Here is a 19823-nt window from a genome sequence, read left to right on the forward strand (position 1 = left end):
AATCAAGATAGACTTACTCAGAAAAACAGGTCCTAGCTTACAGACCCCAAAGACAGGAAGGGAGGGTCCTACAGTCCTTTCTAGTATTTCCTCCTGTTGACTGAAAAGATCCCTGAGTTTAAATCTACAGTCCACAGGGATGGCATTACCTGTCTTTAGGCAGCTGAAGGTCACAGTTGTTTCGACCCAATCAGTGAGGCACTTGACACTGTTAAAGGCTGGAGAGAATTTCATGGGGGCAAAAAAAAAATCTTTCAAGCTTACAAATGCTTAACAAAAGCTTCTCTGGCATGGAACTCATTCAGAATGAAAAAGCTGTTCAGGAAGCCCAGACAGGTGATGGGAAATGGGATGCCTGAGGGTGGGAGAGAGAGGACAGCACCCAGAACGCTGCCTTGGATGGATGCTGAGAGAACCAGGTCTTCTCAGTTGGTACCTAATCCACCTGGCCTCTGGACAGAACTTCTTTCCGTAGCCCTCTGAAAGCTGGTGACTGGCTGCCTCTGGGCTCTGCTCACTCAAGCCTCTGACCCTGGGTCCTGGGAATCTGCAGTCGACTGTCTCCAGAGCCCTGTACCCAGGTTGACCAGTGTACCCAAGGTTAGTCCATTTCTCTGCCCCAGCATATCACACCTACATTAGCTCTTTTCCTACTTTTCTTGATATTGACATTTTTATTTTTATTTTTTAAAAGAACAGGCTTCTACTTCTATCCAGCTCATCCTGCATCCCCTGAGGTGAACTCACTGGACCTCCAAGATCCAGCACTGTTCATTGCTTGAATCCCCACTTCCAGTCCCACTAATGCAAGACTTTCTTAGTATCCTCTGTTCTTAAGCCAAATGCCATTATGGAACCATCAGACTTCTCAGATGAACAAGAACTTTATCGAGTCCTTCAAAATAAGCATATGCTTGTCTTCTAATAACTGTTGATTGGCCAAATTTCATAAAAGGAGTTAAAAGCAATCAGGAGCAACTCCGAAGTATGCTCTTCAGGGAGAGACAATATAAATGAACCTTTATTACTTTCCAAATAACAGGCACCAATAAGCAACATTTTTAGAAAAGACAAATCAGGTCATGTGCTTCTTGCTCCAAGTCCTGATACTTGTTCAGGCTGAAAGGAAGCCCCCACACAGGCTGGACTGAGATGTTGACTGTCTCCCAAACCCCTTCTCTGTTGTCTAACAAAACTCTCCTTGGCAAAGCTATGGCCTGAACATGTCCAGTTTAGGAGATCCTGTGGCAGGAGCTTTACTAAAGCCATCAACTGGAGAATACTTCTTTACAGAGTATTTTCTATCAGGTTTCTCACACATCTTCAGTGACACCTGAAAAGCTTTGTTGAAATGACATGTATTTGTCTGTGTCTGTGTTACTCAAATTGCCTCTCTTCCTTGCCAGGAAATTCTGATTCCTGGCAAGAGATGCCCACATAACGTTCCACCAGCAGAAGAGAAAAGCCTCACTGACACAGAGTACTGCCAGAGGATTAAACCCAAACCATATTAAAAATAAAATAAAAGAATAAACTAAAAGCTTACTGTGTTTACCTACTTAGCATGCCATCTTTCAGAAACAACACTAGGCACTGAACCGCTGTGGACCATCAGAGGCACTGGCCACTTTAGCATTTCAGTGTTGTAACTTTACATGTACCACTAACTGTACAATTGCTGCATCCAGGCGAACCTAACAAGTTTAACGTTCCTCAGCTCCAGACTCCCTCAAAGCCAGCGGACTTTCCTAAGGACTCGATGCTGATGCTTTACCTCTCTTGGACTGAGCTGTCATACATGAGGGCCATCAGGGGCTCATCAGCCACCCTGAGGCCCGGCAGCTGTCAGCTTTCAGGCGCAGAGCCGCCTCAGGAGCCAGGCATGCTCCTGACCACTCAGCTTCTAGCTGCCCGGTGGCTGGAGAATAGTAAGGTGATGTGGTCAGGTCCAGGGGCTTGCTGTGTGATCACTTCATGCCACGGGGTGCTTCCTGCCTCCAGCTAGAAGAATGAAGGAGGGGTTTCTTAGGAAATGCAGATTTTCAACAAAATTCCTTTTCTATGTGTATACATGAAGGTGTGTTGCAACATTATCTGTGAGAGTAAATAACTGAGGAAAAAATGCTTGCCAAGTGAGACTGAAATAAATTTTGGTATATTTCCATATAATGGAATAAAAAAGAGGATGATCTGTATTTGCTGCTATTCTCCAAGCTATACCGCTGGGTGAAAAAAAAAGCAAGTTGCAGAGAGTATTTGCATTAAGGTCCAAATTGTGTTCTGTTTTTGTATATGCTTAGAAAAATGTGTAAATTCAAGAGAAATTTGGAACAGTGGAGACTCTGGGAAGTAGAATTGGGGTGGGAAGAAGGCTCTTACTTTTTGACATATTGGGATTTTCTTTTTTACCTTGTATATGTATTTAGTACTTTTATAATAAAAGGAGTTTTAAAAAATTCCTTTCTTGCCTAATGAAATTTTGTCAGTTAGCCCAGAGCTTCTCACAAACCAGACTTCTCTAACAGCAATCAAGCTAGAGTGGATGATTTTGAAAAGAAAAACTCAATATTCTAGAAAAGTATATCAAACAATAGATCTTGGTGACCCTAGAGGAGGTAGGTATCTTCAGATGATAGATTCTGACACTGCCTCAAGTTGAGAAACACTGAATTAACACACTGCATTTTTATTAAGTTTATATACTAGAACATTTCAGCATATAGAGAAAATAGTTTAACAAACCTCCATGTACTCAACACCAAGCTGTATTAATTAACATGGCTAATCCTGTTTCATATCTTACCCATCCCACTCTCCTCCCATCTTTCAAATATCATGTCATTTTATCTGAGTGTATATATTCCAATAAGTTAAGAACTCTTTTTTAAATATTATCACCACACCATTAAGATGCTTTTTAAAAATTGTCAATAATCCTTTTATATCATTAAATATCTAGTAAATATTCAGTTTTCCAAAAATCTATACATTGTGTTTGGTTGCTATGTCTTTACATCCATTTCTTTGTATGGGTTTCTCTCCCTCTGTTTTATCCTTGACATTTATTTGTTGAAGAAACCTGGTCATTTGTCCTGTAGAATTTTTCACATTCTGGACTTTGCTGATTAGATGCCTGTGGTGTTTTTAAACATGCTCTTCTGTCCCTTCTGTTTCTTATAAATTGGTAGTTAGAATTAGACTTGATCTGATTTGGGTCTAATTCTTTGGCAATAGTATATATGTCCTGTGTCTTTCTGTGATATTAGCAGTCCTTACTGATTGTTATTGGTTGAATTGTGTGTGTCCTGTCACCCACCCAACATCCCGAAAAGAAATGTTGCAGTACTATCCCCTGTGCTCGTGGATGTAATCAGGTTAAGACCAGGGTCCCCGTAATCCAGTCCTTATAAGAGTAGGAAGATTTGAACAAAGACAAACTCAGGGAAAAGATGGCCATGTGATCACAGAGGCAGAGATCAGAGTGTTGCATCTATAAGCAGGGAATGCCAAGGATTGCAGCAACATCAGGAGCTGTAAGAGGAAAGGAAGGATCTTCTCCTAGACCCTCAGCCAACATCTTGATTTTGGTCTCCTAGACTCCAAGACTGGGAGGCAATACATTTCTGTTTTAAGTCACCCAGTTTGTGGCGTTCTGTTGTGGCAGCTGTAGGAAGCCACTACAATCATCATAGGTGAGGACCATTATTTCTGTGAGGGCTTGAAAAATGGAGTTATTCCTTCTTAATTATTGGCTCGGATATGCTTATAAAAAAATCCCCTCCTCCACTATTTGGTTACCCTTAAGTTAAATTCATACAGCAAAAGCAGATTCTCTCTTCACTTGCCTGTCCAGAACAATGAGTTGGTTCCACAGAATCATCCCAAATAAACAATTTTACTTTTTCTTTTTGAGTATCATCATGAACTTGAAATTTTTCAACATGATTCATGTGTTTCAATCCTTTTCAGTTATTCTTACTCATGTTTAAATTGTCCCATTTGTGGCCAGTGGGAGCCTTGGCCAGACGACTTCTGGCAGGACCCCAGTAATTTCAGGTGTGTCATGATATTCTGGGCTCATCCTGGGCACTTCCTGCCTCAGGCTGGGAATATCCATTCGCCCAGGGAGCCCTGCTTCCATTTAGATGGAGATAGTATTTGGAGACTACAAACTGGCACTAGGGGCATGCGCTGCATTTGATTGGTTACTGTTTCTAGACCTTTTTAGTAGACAGGGCTAGGAAACAGAAAATGTGTCATCCGTTCCATACTAATATTTTCTATTCAAATTTAAGATTATAGAATGTTTACTAAATCTTTTCATTCTTTATTTGCATCTCTTTGTCTCTGATGGTAAAATGCTTGGTTGCTATTAACATTAATTACTTTTTTGCTTTATCCTGTAATTGTAGCTAATAGTTTAGAATAACATGCTAATTTTTCAGAGTTTTTTTTTTGTCATTCTTTTGCCTTAGGATATACAACAACTTATTCTGTTGAAAATCTCTTGAAATAATTACTCTCGCTGAGGCTGGCCACCAACTCAATACATAGTTAGAAACAGTTTGTTTGTGGTGTTTTGATTTTAAGGAATTGCTCCTTTATTCAATTTTAATTTAATTTAGTATATATTTTATGTAAATTATTCTCACCAGTCCAAAACCAAACCTACAAAACAAGGTACATTCAGAAGTCCAGCTTTTAGCCCTGTCCTTCCTAGTTTCCTCCCTCTCTCTATAGATAGCCAGTAAAAAAATCATTTTTTAGAATTCTTTTAATGGCTTTTTAAAAATAAGGCAGAACCACTGTCTTTTTTCTTTAATGTCAACAAGTACTTTATTGAGGTGACTTTACATGTAAGTGTATAGCTTGGAGAATTTTGATAAATATATATACTCACATAATCAGATTAAGATAAAATACATTTCCAGCAACCCAGAAATTACCTTGACCCACTCTAAGAGGCAACTCCTATTCCAGAAAAAGCTACTATTCTGATTTCTACACCAGAGATTAGTTTTAGTCATTCTTGCCTTTTGCATACATGGAATCATACAGAGTGTACTCTTTTGTATCCAGTTCAATTAATGTAAGGTGTTTGAGACTTATCCATGGTGCTGTAGTAGTTCATTATTTTTTATTGCTGAGTAATATTCCAATGCTTGAATATATCACAATTTTTTTATCCTTGCATCTGTTGGTAGGCTTCTGATTTATTTCTAGTTTTTGACTATTATGAATAAAGTTACTAAGTACATTCTTCTATAAATTGCCTTTTGCAGATAAATGCATTCATTTTTCTTGAGTGTGTACTTAGAAGTGGAATAGCTGGGTCATAGGCAGTGGTGTTCTAGAGCCACCTTATACAGCTTGGGACTGATAATGCATATTTCTTCCCAGCTTCACTTTCAGTTACCTTCCTAACTTGAATTCAGCCATGGTGGGAGTATTTATGCCATGGAAATTGTCAAATGCTACATATTAGGACTTTCCTCTCTTCTACCCCAAAGTGAATTATTAAACATTTACAAGCACATGACTAGCCACAAGGAAGGTACATATTTAAATTAGAAATTGCCTATTTCCAAAAATGGTTGTGCCAATTTATACTCAAGTAGCAGTGCATGAGGGTTCCTATTGTACCTCACCTTTGCCAGCACTTGGTATTTGACTTGGTCTTTAATTTCAGCCATTCTGGTGGGTGGGCAGTATTATCTTATTGTATTTTAACTGGCATTTCTTGATGCCTAACCATGTTCAATACTTTTTCATATGCTTATGGCTTTTTGATGTATTGGTGGATTGACCCTTGTCTTTTGACTTGACTAAATTTACTTATTAGTTGTAGTAGTTTATTTGTAGATTTCTTTAACTTTTCAATGTATATAGTCATATCATATGCAAATAGTTTAATTTCTTCCTTTCCAAACTTTGTATCTTTTCCCTTGCCTTGTTGCATTTGTTTCTTAATAAGCAGTGCATGCATTTTCTTAGCTATGCTGTAGCATACATGTCTTAATTCATCCTGCTTTTTCCCCTTAACAGTATATCTTAGAGCAGTGTTCACCGGGATGTAGATAGAATATTGATTTTTACCAAATTATTTTGCTGATTTGGAAAGGTGAAACAATACCCTGAAAAACTTACAAAAATTACGTTATATAGAGATGAGTCAGTAAGACCACAGGAATGTATTTCTTGAGCCTTCCCTCTACTGGCTGGCTGGTTTTCTTCTAGTGCAGTACTGCTGACAATGTGGCAAGGTCTAGTTATGGAGGATTAGTGATCCCTCTGCTCTGCTTGGGCATCTGAGGTTTACACAGCCATATAAGGAAATATTTCCTTCCTGTAGTCACATCAGCCCACTCCCTGTCACCAAACTGTCCATAGCAGCCCTTCCATGCATCCAGTTCCACTGTCTTGTTTCAGTACTTCTGTGCCAAGATGGTTCATCCTCTAACTTTGAAAGCAATACAGAGAATAGATACTTCACCTGGTTCTGGTACCTATTTCCCAAAAATGCGTCTGTGGATACAATCTGGTCTGTGAACTTCTGGGATTTAACATTGTTATATATACATGTATTTTACCCATTCATGGAAACAATTCTCAATCTAGATTGCAGTCATCTTGCTGAACCACTTATGGTATTGCAGTCGCGCTTTCCCTTGATTGGCTGGATACTATTTGGAAAGGATTCTGTGTCTAGCACAGCAGCTCAACTTCCCCTGAGCACCTTGAAAGTGGATGGAGTCATAAAGTTGGCCAAGTTTTAAATGCAAACACCCTTTAGTCCAGCACCCATACAAGTTGACCATATCACAAAAATATAACATGTATATGTTCGAGGATGTTTATTGTAATGTTGGTAATAGAAAAAGAAAGCCTGGGAAAAACCTAAATGCCAATCAATAGAACACTAGTCCAATTAGGGTACATTCATAAAATGGAAAACTATACAGATGTTTAGTTCAGAATAAAAATAATCTTAATGTGTTGTTGTGGCACATCCTTTAAGATCAATTAAGTTTAAAAAGCAAGGTGAAACATAATGTTTATAATACAATCAAATGGGTATAAGTCGAACAGGAGCCAGAGAATGGAAAGCAGATTTATGTATAGCTATCAACATAAGTAAGGGTACTTTTTTTTCTAGAGGGACACATTGTTAACTGCTCACTGATGTGTACTTTTAGGGTAAAGGCCTGATGGGTAGAAGAAAATGGGTACTTTTACTTGATATTTTACATCTTTCCAAAGTCCTAAAATTGTTTCATGATGCCTACATTACTATTATTTTTAATCAAACAAATACTTTTTTTAAAAACATGATGGTGGCTGGAATCTGCTTATGAGAACACAAAAGATCTCGAATGTGGGACATTCTATGAGGTAAAAAAAATTAATATCATGAAAAACAGAAAGTTAAGGAACTGTATTAGGTTAAAATAGACTAAAAATAGACTCTTTAGTCTATTTTACACACTACAAGGAAATATAATGTGTGTACCTGAATTATATTCTGGGTTAAAAGAAATAGCTATGTAAGATGTTTGGGGACAAATGCAAAATTTAAATATGAACTGAATATTAGATAATATTATTGAACTATTAATTTCCCTAAGTGTGATAATGGAGTTGTGGTTATGTCATGAAATGTCTTCATTTGTAGGTAATATATGCTGAAGATTTTAGGGTGAAGGGTCATCAGGTCTGTAACTTACTGTCAACAAAAGAAATTACTCAGGAGAAAGAAAGTAGAGCATGTATGTGGGAAAATATTAACAATTAATGAATCTAGGTTAAAGGTCAAATGTGTTCATTGTATTATGAGCCTATAGAAAATCTTCAACTTTTGTATAGATTGCATTTTTGTCTTAGAAAATGTTCAGGGAAAAAGTAATGTTGCTGTTACCATGGGACCCATAAATTATTGTGCTCGTTATTATGAGCTTATCTTAGACTAAATTAAATCACCAAACAAAACTGGAGCCAGCAGAACTCTAGAGAGGGCCTGGATTTTCTTGGTTTAGTTTGGGATGCTCTCCCTTCCAGAAGTGGTCCCCTGGTATCCCTCACCCTTATTCACACCCAGATCTGGGCTCCAGTCTACAAAGTTCGGTCAAAACTGACCTGGCCTTTCAGTTTCACAGCTACCTAAGGGGCTTTTCCTGCTTTCCCTAAAGAACCAAGTCAGGTGGCTGATAGTGGGGAGAAGTTCCAGGGGGTCAGCCTGCCTGGTATAAAGCAGCCTCTCCGGGTCTGGGGGCCCAGGAAAGGGCTGTGCCCCTAGCGAGGGGGTGGGTTTCTTGGGGGTGCAGAGCTGGGTGGGTGCAGAGAGGACCACTACCTCATGCATGTGTCTGTTGGGCACCCACCACGTGCTGGGCAGTTAGCCCAAGAGTACACATGAACAAATGAATATTTACTGTGGGCAGGCACTTAGCTAAGCAGTTTACCTATATGGCCTCATCTTAAAGTCACTCTAGATACAACCCCTCTCCTGATCTTCTAACGGGCCAATTTACTCACCCAGGGCCACACAGCTCATAGTGTTGGATTTGGGATTCCATTTGGCTGTTTCTTCTCACAGCTCTGCCTTTACCCACAACTCCCACCTCCTGCTGGGCTTCCAGCCACTTGGCACTTCCAGTTCCTCCAGCAGGCTTCACTCCTCTTGTCTCAGGGATGCTCCGTGTTTTATATTTGCACCCGATTTTTGCTCAACTATCATTCCTCTGTTGTACTCAGATACCTTCCCCAATGGAAGCCTTTGAAAGTAGCTCCCCCTCCCAATGTCGTCCTTTTCATCCTATCGTATAATCACATGTTTAATGATCAATCCCCCAACCTCTGGGCTCTTGGGGAGAGGAGGGAGCCTGACTGTCTTATCGAAAATCACTAGTCTTGGGTCATGGTGGGGTCCCAATTTTTTATTCTAACCACAGGTTCTGATATCTTGGCCAACAGAAAAAGTAGTTAAGAAGGAAAGGCAATAGAGGGTAGAGAGTGGTTAAAGCAAACGGCTGAGTTTCTAGCCATCAGACTTAACTATACTGTATAAAACTTTGAGAGAGATACTGTGGGCACTGGGTTTTAGGCAGTTTAATTTGTAGGAGGCGTGGTGAAGAGAGGTCACCCAAGGGCTAACAGACCCACTGAGGTAGCCAATAACTTGGGCTGAGACATGAAATCCAGAGGGCCAGGCTCACTGATTTCTTATTCATTCATCCATTCATACGTTTGCTCACAAATACTTACAGGAATCTGCTCTCTGTCAGGCACTGCTCTAGGCACTGGGGAATAAGGCGAGAACAAGAGGAGGCCCTCGGCTCCCTGGGCTTGCACTCAGAGGGCATGGTAGTTAGCCACCACACCAGTACAGAATGCGTCAGAGGACATAAGTGGGATGAAGAAAAATTAAGCAAGGTAAGATGATAGCAAGTGATAAGAAGGGCATTGGGTACAAGGGTTAGAGGAGGCCCCTCTTTGAGAAAACCTGGCGAAGAAAGAGAGCCACCCGATACCCACAGGAGGGGCGTCTGAGTAGCATTAGTCATGTGGACAGAATGTCATTCGAAACCCAAGCCTCTTCCTTCAGCACTTTAAAGTAACTGCTTAGTATGTAAGTTGCCCAGGAGATGAGGAGAAACTCGCCATGCACGTGCTCCTGGGCACAGGCACTTTGCTGAAGCGTTTTATGCCAAGGGAACGGCTGTAGCAGCTGCAGTATCCGCCTCCCACACTCGTGGTGCCATCAGGCTTCTTGGCCTCCCCCCCTCTCCTGCCCCCAGAATGGGAACAACCTTACCCCAGCCATTCAGAATCTGGGGCCAGCTAATCCAAGGGTGACTCAGGTTCCTGCTGCCCTTGGCCTACACCCAAAATGCACACTCCTCAGGACATGCCTCCGCGCTGTCAACCCCGCATTGTTCTGACCGCCCTTTCCACTGACCTCATCCCACCACTGCTCCTGGAATTCCCTCCAATCCTTCCCCAGTATGTCCTCTGTGGCCCCATGTAAGGTGACCACCACCTGGATCTCACCCTTTCCTCTGAGTGCATCTCTGCTCCTCTGTGAGGGCTCCTCCCAGCCTCCCTAACCCCCTTCTCCAGAGAAGCCTGCGTATTCCCCCACATCCCGTGGGGACCCTGAGGGGACCAGCACTGTCCTGGCTCCCCTGGTGCTTTGCCTGTTCCCTCCTTTGCAAACACATCCTTTGATTCTCGCACCATCCATCTCTTCTCCCCTCTGCTTTTCCTCATCGATGCCCCTTACCAAATTCTGGGTCTCCCGTAATGGAGGAATTGGCTCCTAGTGCTCTTTCCACTCCAGCACCTACTGTCACCTTGGGAAATCTCAGATCTGACTGATGATTCTCTTAAATCCCTGGCCTCACAATTCCTTGGCTTCTTCAAAGGTAATGACATTATCTGCTCTCTACTCAGCCACCCACAGCAATAAAATGGTCCAAAGCATGAGTACAGAGACTGGAAAGGAAAATGGAGACAAGTATACAGAAAGCCACACCACGAAGGGAGAGCCAGGGTGCTCTCTAGCAGCAGGCCTGAGAAGCCCCAAACCCCACTCTGGGCCAGGGTTTGACATACCTCATGAGAGATTTCAGTTGGTTTAAAAACTTACTTGGTCTGATCACAAATGAGAGCATTCTAGATAATAAAACATATTTGTTTAAAGAAAATGACTATGCACACATTACTAAATGCACAAAGGAGAATAAAAAAACATCAAAACCTGACTGAATATTACAACCATTTGCTGAGTACTTGTGCACACTTTAATCTCAAACCTCTCCTGGCTCCCCTGTATGACCCTGCAATGAGTCAGGCTCATTATTCAGAAATCTAGACATCAGAGCATTGAGTCAACTGAGGCTGACTTGACCAAAGGTGCTCTGGGGCCCCAAGGGGAGAGCCGGTAGGAAGAGAAAGGTAGCCATCACGTGTGTGAGGTGCGGAGTGGAGGAGGTAGGCCAGTTCCACAAGGCTCAGCTGACTAAAGCATTTGCCCCTAGTCTGGTGGATCTATGCCAGGGGTCAGAACACTTTCTGTTAAGAGGTAGAAAGTAAGACAATACAAAAGAAATAGCATGACTAGTTTCCACTAAAACTTTGTTTATGGACACTGAAATTTGAATTTCATTTAATTTTCATATATTGTGAGATATTGCTTTTGATTGTTTTAACCATCTACAAATGTAAAAACCATACTGAGCTCAGCCATGTAGAGGCAGCCAGTGAGCTGCAGTTTGCTGAGCTGTGATTGTGCCAATAACCCGTAAGGCAACATGGCAGCTGGCACTGTGTCACCAGACAGATAGTGATACAACCGTTCCCGTTTTGAACACTTACTCTGTGCCCAATACTGTGAAAATGCTTCCCATATTTATCATTTAATCTCCATATAATCCTGCAAGTTATTATGCTATTCCCCCTTTACAGATGACAAAAACAGGGCTCTGGGAGGATAATCTGCCTGAGATCACACAACCAGTAAGGTCAGATCTCTCACTTGCTACAGAGACTGTGCTCTTCACTAGCATGCTTTCCACACTAGCACTCTATGACCTGCATTCCTGGATTTCAAGTCCCCTCACTCCACCTATCTATCCATTCTCCTATATCTTTCTGCTCTTTGACTCACTGACACCTTCTCTTTGTTCTTTAAGATTTATCTTCTCCTGGCCTGGCAAGTGTTCAGGCAGGACACCTGGACACCTATTTTTCAACTTTACCCAGATCCATGGGTTTGGATCATGGGAGCTTGACCCAGGATAAGGTGTCTTTCCTGGAACAGACAGGTGATGTTTCAGTGAAAAGGTGTTTCACTCAAAGCCTTTACAAGGTGCTCAGTGTTGAAGCCAGGTAAACCTAGACTAATGTGAAGTCTAAAAGCAGGAGGCTCCAGGAGAGAGGGACACCAAAGGGTAGGACGTGGGTGAGCTGGAAGGGAAGAGAAGCAAAATTAAGTCTTGGATGGAGCAGAGAGCTCCAATTGTGGTCAGCTCCAAGTGACAAGTGCAGGGGGGCCTGACTGGAAGGTATGAGGTCAGAGCAGATAGGCTTCTCCTGGGGCCCCTTTCCTATGAGCAGTAATGTTCTTGGACATAACTTGGCATCTTCAGCTCACCTCCATTATTGATCTGGGGTCTAGAGGAATGTGTCCCAGATGGGTCCAGATGAAACTATCCATGTACTACAGAAAACGCGGGGGGCTCAATCCTAGCAACACCGATACTTAAGGGGCATCTTTGGGAGTGCTAACCCTCGGAGGGTAACTGTGGTTTCAGGGAAGTCAGTTCATTTTGAGGCCAGTCCCCACACAGCAGAGTCCAGTCCTGAGTGGAAGGGAGTAGAGAGGTCATGGGAAGAGTCCAGCCCCAGGAGAGAAGGTGGAGTCCATCAGGAAATGAGGGCTGAAGACCAGTGTGCTTAAGGACCAAGCAATCATAGTGGATGAGAAGGGACAGCCTCCTGTGAGGCCAGCAAGAGGAACACCAGGTCCACAAACTGGAAGAGATGAGACTGCAATAGGCTGCCAGGCTTGGGAAGCAGTGAGAACCTCAGGGCAGGACTGGCTTTCTTAAATGATACTCCCCAAATCATAAGCCATAAGCTCGTATAAGGTTGATGAATATAACTACATAAAACTTAAGAACTGCTCATCAAAAGAACTATGAAGAAGTAAGAAGAGACGTTACAAATGGGGAGAGACTATTTACAACCCCTACAACCAACACAAGGTTAATATCCAGAATATATAAAGGACTCCAACAAATCAAGTCTGTAAAAAAAATGGGCAAAGTACATGAACATGCATTTCTGAGGAAAGGAAACACAAGTTAGCAAAAATTAAGAAAAATGGCAATGTCAAAAGATTTGGAGTTTCCCATTCTGACAGTGTAAATAGGTTCACTCACCCGGGAAAACTAGTTGGTATCATGTAGGAATTCTATTCCCACATGTACACCCTAAGCCAGGGTTTTCCAACCTCAGCATGACTGACACCATGGACCAGATAATCCTTGGTGGAGGGAGGTTGTCTTATGCATTGTATGGTGTTGGGCAGCATTCCTGGCCTCTGCCCACTAGATGAAGAAGCAAGGCCTCCTGCCCCAGTCATGAAAACCACAAATGTCTGGGACATTTGCTGAATGCCCCTTAAAGTTGCCAGAAATCACACCTGTTTGTGAACCACTGCCCTAGGCTCATGCGCACTAGTGGAGCTCTGTAAGAATGTTCATAGCAGCACTACACAAAGGAGCAAAAAGTATAAACACACAAGCAAAAAAGAAAGACTAGAAACAACATAAATATTCAACAAAAGAATGGACAGCTATGCTGTGCTAAGTAAGTGCCATGAAACATAGTTTTAAAAACTAATAAATATCTCCCAACAGTATGAATCACTCTCACATATTTGGGGGGAACAAAATTGTAGAAGAATATATTTAGTAGGAATGTTTCTGTAACATTTAAAGCATACAAGATTAAATATTATATTATCCAGGGGTATCTATGTAGGTGGGGTGGCAGATATCATTTCCCTAAAATGGCTGCAACAATATTTCTGGTCCCACCTGCTCTCACAAGATCTTGCCACTCCTCCATTAAGGGGTATAGTCAGGGGCCCCTCCCCTTCGACTTGGTGACTGCTGTAACTAACAGACAATACGGACTTCTGAGGCTGGGTCACAAAAGGCGGAAGGAGCACCTTCTGCCTGGCCTTTGCCTTGGGGATGCTCATACTTGGAGCTCATGTTGTACAAAAGCCCCCCATGGAGAGGCCCACCTGGAGAAAAGCCACGACCCCAGGCCTCAGTCCTGCCCAGTGAGTCGCGTGGGACCCAAGAGCCCTCAGCTGAGCTGCTCCAGCTTCGGCTGTGTGAAGCAGGGAAGCATTTCCCTACAGAATCCTGCCCAAATGGCAGATTGGTGAGAAGAGAAAAAGATTGTTCTTGTTGAATGCCACTAAGCTTTGGGGTAGTTTGTTAAACAGCAAGAGATGTCTGGAATAGATGGTAAAAGATGTAGCAAACAGCAAGGGAATAACATAAAATTGAGGATCACAGTTACTGATGGGGAATGTGACTGGTAGAGGCACGTAGGGAACTGCCTGCCACAGAACATTCTAGCCTGTGGCTGAGCCTACTCCGTTGGATGAGTGAAACCACAGACCTTTCCTACTCCTAAGCCTCTGCTGTGCTAGGGCGAGTGGTTCTTTCAGCCTTAAAGAGCTGAAGAAAACCCAAGTCTCAAAGGGGAAAAGGGACTTCAATGACACAGAATGGGCTCGGCCAGGCCCACCTGCCCACTGTCCTTTTGGTGCAGGCCTGAGCTTTTCTGAAGGGCTAGACAAAGATTCCCCAGTGAATGATCTTAGGCACTGCTCTTCTGGTTGTTAATCAACACTTACAGTTATCTGTTGACATTTTGGAAACAAAACCAAGAACCCTTGAAAGGACAGAGTGCGCATTGTGCCTATGAGCCATGGGGAATATTCAGAACTGGTCCTAAACAGTGGTGTGGACAGTGGACACTTATCCCACGGAGAGAAAGGTCTTTGTGTGCAGACTTGGCTCTAGGCAAGATTGTGGTTTTGGAAAACTTTGACGTGGTGCTCCCTTGTATGAGCTTCCCTTCCTACTGTGGATCCAGCATTTACCAAGTCATGTAGATGGCAAGCATGGTGTCTTGAGGAGAACTCAGCTCAATCTTGGGGATTCCCAGAGGGGCCAGTCTGGGAGGGGGGTGGTGGGACTGAGCATCAGGACTCTTCTGAGAGTTGGGGCATATCACTCATTTCTGTTCATCAAATGAGCAGAGAGGTGAAGATGCCCTTCAAACTAGATCTCCACCAAAGAGAGCAGATTTAAAGAGAAAAAACTTCCAAAGGTAGCTTTCTATAGAAAGTGGTTTGAAAACTACCCCCCAAAAAGGGATCACTGTTATTTATTTTTCCAGGGTAAGATCTGGGTCTATTTTTTTTCTAAAGCAGAAACCTCAAGCTCAAATGCTCAAGAGACATAAAATGTAATGAGTGGAATGGTGATAGGGAGTGGTAGGGACTGTGGCAAATGGACTGAGGGATAAACCTTTACTAAAGGGGCTACCACTATTCAGCTCCAGCCCATTGCTGAGATAAGGAAAGCCTAGCTTAGATATATTCAATGTTCTGATTGTGAAGAGAAGCCAGATAATTCACAACTTAAAATAATATGCCAGCTAAACCAAACATGTATAGGAGTAGCATTTGGATGTGTAAATAGGGATAAAACTACCTCACAGGGTTGTGAAGAGGATGAAAAGAAATATAATAGAATCAATCATAATTAATTAGTGAATATGCATCAGAAAAAAAAACACAAAATAGGTCAGAGTCTGTGGACAGAAAATACTCCAAAGATAGCTGCAATAATATTTCCCATCCCATGTGATATTTTTATTATGTGACCTTGACACTTCTTCAAGTGGTAGGGCTACTTTTCCTCTCCTTGAACCTGGGAAGGACTTTATGACTTCCTGAAGCAATAGTATGGTGGAAGTGACACTATGTGACTGCTGAAACCTAGGTCATAAAAATGTCATGTGTTTTTGTCTTGCTCTCTGGAGATGATGCTCATGTCTGTAAGCCGGCCTCCGTGCTATCAGGGAACCAAGCAGCCTGTGGAAAGGCCCACGTCAAGAGGAACCCAAGCACCCAGCCCACACACTCAGCTGGGTTCCCTGCCCAAACCAGCTCCAGCTTGCCAGTGATGTGAGCCAGCCATCTGGGAAGTGGGTCCTCCAGCTCCCCTTGAACAGCCCTAGTTAAGACCATGAAGAGCAGAGACAAACCATCCCTGCTCAGGCCTGCTCAAATTGCAGATTCATAAGCAAAATAAATTAATGTCATTGCTTTAAGGCACGAAGATTTGGGTGTCTTTTTATACAGCAATAGAAGACTGGAGAACAGGATCAAAAATTAAACTTTTATCCAGACGCACTCCTGGGAGGGTAAAGAAAGCGACCTAAAGTCATTTCAGGACCTCCTAAAACACAGAAGCAGCATGTTTTAGGTCAAAAGGAGAAGGTATTTTCCTTCTACGTTTTCAGGGCTGAAACAGAACCCATTGAGATAGGTAGTGGATGGCAGTGGACGCTCTGAGCCCTACTTCAGTTGCGGAATCAGGCTGAGGAAGGCCTGTAACCCTTCCATATCTGGGTGAAGGGTCAGTCCAGATCCTTTCCAAGTTGGAAGACTGAGCATTTTCATTTACCATTTAGGCTGGTGTCCCCCAAAGTGGGATTCTCACACTACCACCTATGTTCAGCTTCCTTAGAAGGGGTTCAGGGAAGCTGCATTTTCAACCACTTTCCAGATGGTTCTTCTGTACCAATTTGGAACCTATACTCCACCCATCTTCCAAGTAACCCTTTCAGACATTTTCTTGGGGTTTATGTCGTGGAAAAATGTTCATGGTATAACACTTTTCAGCGGCCCTTGGACTTGTCAAGATGGCTGTTCCATTTCTCAGCCAGCAAAGCCCTGCCTGCCCAGGGATGGGTATGGTGGGCTTGATGCTAAGCGTGAAGAGGTGAAGGTATGGGGTCATCCCAGAAAAATGGTGAGTGAAAACATAAAATGAAGTAAAATCAGAGATGGTTGTGCTGACCATTCACCACCCTTAACCCACACTAAGTCCCTTGCTCAGTCCCAACTAGGGCCCCACCTAGACCTGCCTTCCCTTCAGTTGCAGAAAAACTTTAGGCCACAAGAACATAAGCAAAATGTTAGGAAGTATGTGATTTTAGTAGAAGTGATCATTGAAAATGTTAGAATATTTCCTCCTGAAGCAGGAGGAAATGCTTGCCAGCAAATTGAAGACACTGAATCTAACACATAAAAGCCCGTGATGTCCAGGGCACTTTGCTGGGTTCTCACTGTAGGGAAAAATAGCCGGGCCCTTTGTATCACGCAAAAGCAGTAAGATGGTATGTGCAGGTCACAAGAATATGTATATAGCATTATCCCATCTCTACAAAAATTATAATAGATATACAATGGTGTATTTATTAAATAGACTGCAAGAGTAAGCACCAAACTGATCATTGTGGTTGTGACTTGAGGTGGGATGGGATGGGAGTAGGAGGTAGCATGAGATTATGATGAAATTTTACATTCAAAAATGGATTTATTTATTTATTTTGGGCAGTGAAAATGTACTGAGAAATTGTAGTAAGAAGTGTTCATAAGAAATGTAAGAAAAAACTGTAAGGATTATTTAAAAATACATGCAACATTTTTACTTTAAAAACTGTCTTTATGTAAGAAATTCAGATGGCCAACAGACACATGAAAAGATGCTCCACATCACTAATCATCCGGGAAATGCAAATTAAACCACAATGAGATTATCACCTCACACCAGTAATGAAAAAACTAAGAACAACAAATGCTGGCGAGAATGCGGAGAAAGGGGAACCCTCCTACACTGCTGGTGGGAATGTAAGCTAGTTCAACCATTGTGGAAAGCAATATGAAGGTTCCTCAAAAAACTAAAAATAGAAATACAATTTGACCCGGGAATCCCACTCCTTGGAATTTACCCAAAGAATACAAGTTCTCAGATTTAAAAATACATATGCACCCCTATGTTTATTGCAGTGCTTTTTGCAATAGCCAAGACTTGGAAGCAACCTAAGTGTCCATCAGTAGATGAATGGGTAAAGAAGAGGTGGTACATATACACAATGGAATACTATTCAGCCATAAGAAAGAAACAAATCCTACCATTTGCAACAACATGGATGGAGCTGGAGGACATTATGCTCAGTGAAATAAGCCAGGTGGAGAAAGACAAATGCTAAATGATTTCCCTCATTTGTGGAGTATAACAATGAAGCAAAACTGAAGGAACAAAATGGCAGCAGACTCAGACTCCAAGAAGGAACTAGTGGTTACCAAAGGGGAGGGGTGTGGAAGGGCGGGTGGGGAGGAAGGAAGAAGGGGATTGAGGGGTATTATATTTAGTACACATGGTGTGGGGGGTCACAGGGAGAACAGTGTAGCACAGAGAAGGCACAGAGTGAAGAATCTGCAGCATCTTGCTGCACTGATGGAGAGTGACTGCATTGGGGTATGGGTGGGGACTTGATAATATGGGTAAATACAGTAACCACATTGTTTTTTCATGTGAAACCTTCATAGGACTGTATATCAATCATACCTTAATAAAAAAAAGAATGTGAATAACAAAACAGAAACAAAAATAAGTAAATAAAAACTATCTTTATGGAGGTATAATTTACATACAAAAATGCACCTGTTCTAAGCATATACTTTGAAAAAAATATACACCTCTACAAACACCATCTCAGTCAGGATATAGAACATTTGCATCACCCCTGCCCCAAGCAACCGTTAATCTGCTTTCTGCACTATAGATTTTTTTTGTCTATTCCAGATTTCATATAAATTAGAATAAAACATTATGTTCTCTTTTATGTCTAGCTTCTTTCACTCAGCATGTTTCTGAGATTCATTCATGTTGTTATGGTAATCAATAGTTCCCTCTTATTTAGAAATAGTATTCTATTGTATAAATATATAACAATTTGCTTATCCATTCTTCAGTTGATAGATGTTGGTCTGTGTTCAGATTTTGGCCCTCTTGCATAGAATAAAGTTGCTATGAACGTTTGTGTGTGTCTTTGGGTGGGAGCATATTTTCATTTCTCTTGGGTAAGTACCTAGGAGTAGCATTGCTGGACTCCAAGGTAAATGTATGCTTCATTCTATTTTTTAAAAAATAGGTACTTCCATTCTATGCAGCAATTCTTCTCACAACTTATTCTAAATAAATAATCATGGATGCGTGCGAATTCTTAGCCACCTGAATCTTCATCACAGCCTTGTTTCCACCTTTGCTACATTTAAGGTACAACCATGTTAAGGAGTACCACATGGCAATTTAAATGGCTGTTTCAGGCTTCTAGTTCTACGTAACATATGCACTTATCTTCTGAGATTCCACAATTAAAATAACAATGAACAGATTAAAATGGCATAAACCTACAATAAAGAGGAAAACAGGAAAAGGGCCATCAGGAGAGATTTCAACAAATTTGGAAAGAGAAAGGGTTGGGTGAAAATTGACTAATACAGCTGGTGAAGTGGGCTGCAGCCAATGAGGGCTCAGGTCAGTCCACAGTCCCTAAGAGGTGTCTCATCCTGGAAAGAAGGATCCCAGAGAGCAGGTGGGGAAATGAGGCAGAAAACCAATGAAGTTCTAGACATGCAGCAGCCAACATCTCTGTTTGCCCAGATTAGACAGTTGCTAATCACTTCCTCTAGGTCAAACACTGGAAGGATTGTTTCTGAAGAAATTGTACAGACCACCTAGAGAGAATTAGGGCAGCCAATATGGAGTCTGGAAGTCCAGAATGAAGTCTTTTACATTCCTGCCTTTAGGGACTCTTAATAAGAACAAACAACTAGCTTCCTGCCCTCTTTCCCTAGAGAGAAGCCTGAGAGTGGACAAGCTCTGCCCTGCTCTTCAAATATTCTACGTAGAAATATAAAGCCTTACATAGAAATGAAAAACAAGAGCAAACAGACATGGAGGCAAGTTGGCCACAGGAAAAATTAAGAAAAAATAAGCCAACAGGTAAACATGATTCTAGAGGAAACAGATACAATTCATGGAGTAGAAAAGGATTAAGCAAATAACGTGTAAAACTGTTAGCAACAACTAGGAACATAAATCACAGTGGTAAAACAAATAAAGGATGCTATGAAAAAGAAACAGAGAGCAAGAAAG

The 19823-nt window shown here is 41.9% G+C and overlaps 1 protein-coding gene across 1 annotated transcript in view; it reads right to left on the reverse strand.

Annotated features, from left to right (window-relative positions):
* Positions 1–655: 655 nt before the first annotated feature.
* Positions 656–19823, reverse strand: part of LOC118968308 (uncharacterized) — a 46459-nt gene continuing 27291 nt past the window's right edge. The window contains exon 6 of the mRNA XM_073234312.1: positions 656–2001. The gene's annotated coding sequence lies outside the window, so the exon portion shown is untranslated. The remainder of the gene's footprint in view (positions 2002–19823) is intronic.

Source organism: Manis javanica, chromosome 4 (assembly GCF_040802235.1).
Source record: "Manis javanica isolate MJ-LG chromosome 4, MJ_LKY, whole genome shotgun sequence".
NCBI classification, from domain to species: domain Eukaryota; kingdom Metazoa; phylum Chordata; class Mammalia; order Pholidota; family Manidae; genus Manis; species Manis javanica.